The 1,978-nt window shown below is 36.5% G+C and overlaps 1 non-coding gene across 1 annotated transcript; it reads right to left on the bottom strand.

Annotated features, from left to right (window-relative positions):
* Positions 1 to 1,427: 1,427 nt before the first annotated feature.
* Positions 1,428 to 1,499, bottom strand: Trnaa-ugc. The gene has a single exon. It is a non-coding gene; the product is annotated as a tRNA-Ala (tRNA).
* Positions 1,500 to 1,978: the final 479 nt, after the last annotated feature.

Below are 1,978 nucleotides of genomic sequence, written 5' to 3'. Positions count from 1 at the left end.
ATAACAATTGTTTACACCCGCACATACATTTGTATTTATATATATATATATACATACATATATATATATATATATATATATATATATATGCATTTTCTCATATACATATATATACAAATATGCATGTATTTATAAATATACATATATATACAGTAAGAAATGAAAATGAATCACACACAAACATAGACGCATGCACACACACACAGATATATATAATTCAAAATTGAACAGCTATGACCATTAACTCATGTGTCTCTCGTGACTACGTGCAACGTGACAATTCTGTTGCTAATGCTCGAGCAGCTGTCGCCAAGTGGCGAGATCATTCTTGCTATTCCTTTTGAGAGCGTGACAATTGATTGAACTAGGGAGAGGTACTGAAGTAGATTACCGTTGCTTTATTCAGTAGCAGTGTCTAAACTAGAAGGGTGATCAAGACCATTGACCATGACGTGGTTCTGCTCAGCAAGCAACGAGTGCACTCTCTGCTTTTGCTTGAAATCCACATTCACCACCTACTAACCGTTGCTTCACGTATCCCTGCTCGGGTTACCTGTAGGTGATCGAGGTAAAGTTCATATATATACACACACGCACACATGTTCTTGGAGTGCTCTGTACTACGACAGGTACTTTTTGACATCCATTTTCTCCATCTTCTCCCTTTTATGCGGGACTGACGACCATTTCATGAAATGTCGTCCATAAATACAAGGGAAAGATCAGTCAATGTGGTTTCCCGTTGCCTTCCCTGAATATTTTTATTGAGACACTCTGGAAGGGTTGCTAGCTAAAGCTAAATAGTCCTTCCACACAAACACACACACACACACACACACACACACACACACACACACACACACACACACACACATATATATATATATACATATATATATATATGCAATAATGATACACATAATAAGTATGTGAGTCATTATTGTCATCATTGTTATTATTATTATTATCATTATCATCCTTACATAGACATACATATGTATATATAAAAAGTGTGTAACAGTTCGAAAATATTTTTTTCCCAAACGATCTTTAATATAAGTGTATTAATATCATTACACAGACACACACACACACATACATATATATACGTATATATATATATATATATATATATATATATACATATATATGTGTGCGTGTTGTAGTTCGAAAATATTTTTTTCCCAAACGAATTTTCATATTTTTTCTGCTTTACGAAATCGAAATCTTTGGAATTCCCTACAACTTTTGTATCACAGCATTTGGGAATATTTTCAGTTATTATTGCTACAGTGACTTGTTTGTATACATGAACGTAGTTCTCTGCATATTCCAACTCTCTGCAAGTCTGATGCGGTGCACTCCCCGTCGTGGGATCTTTCCTCGCTTTTCACCATGGGACTTACCTGTGATTGATCAAAAGTAGCTGGAGGTGCCGGGGATCGAACCCGGGGCCTCTCACATGCAAAGCGAGCGCTCTACCACTGAGCTACACCCCCTTACTATGTTATGAGAGTATGTATACCTGTCATATTACAAACGCGCGCGCGTACACACACAGAGAGAGCACACACACGCATACGCACACACACACACACACACACTTGCTAATGTGTGAGCGTACTGTATATATGTATTATAACAAATGTTTACACACACATATGTGTATGTATATATATACACAAATATGCATGTATGTATAAATATACATACATACACACACATAAAAAACGTAAATATGGCCACAGTAAGAAATGAAAATGAATCATAACGTTCAAACTTGTCTCGAATTCCTCACACACATACATACACGCATGCACGCACACACATAGATGCACACACTAACATACCCACACACACATACACAGACGCACATATATATATATATGTATATATCACCATCAAGTACAGATAATTAAAAGTTGAACAGCTATGACCATTAACTCATGTGTCTCTCGTGACCACGTGCAACGCAGCA

The sequence above is a fragment of the Penaeus chinensis genome, chromosome 7 (assembly GCF_019202785.1).
Source record: "Penaeus chinensis breed Huanghai No. 1 chromosome 7, ASM1920278v2, whole genome shotgun sequence".
NCBI lineage: Eukaryota > Metazoa > Arthropoda > Malacostraca > Decapoda > Penaeidae > Penaeus > Penaeus chinensis.
The sequence above is the reverse complement of the archived record's forward strand: the minus strand, read 5'-3'. Positions and strand labels throughout refer to the sequence as shown.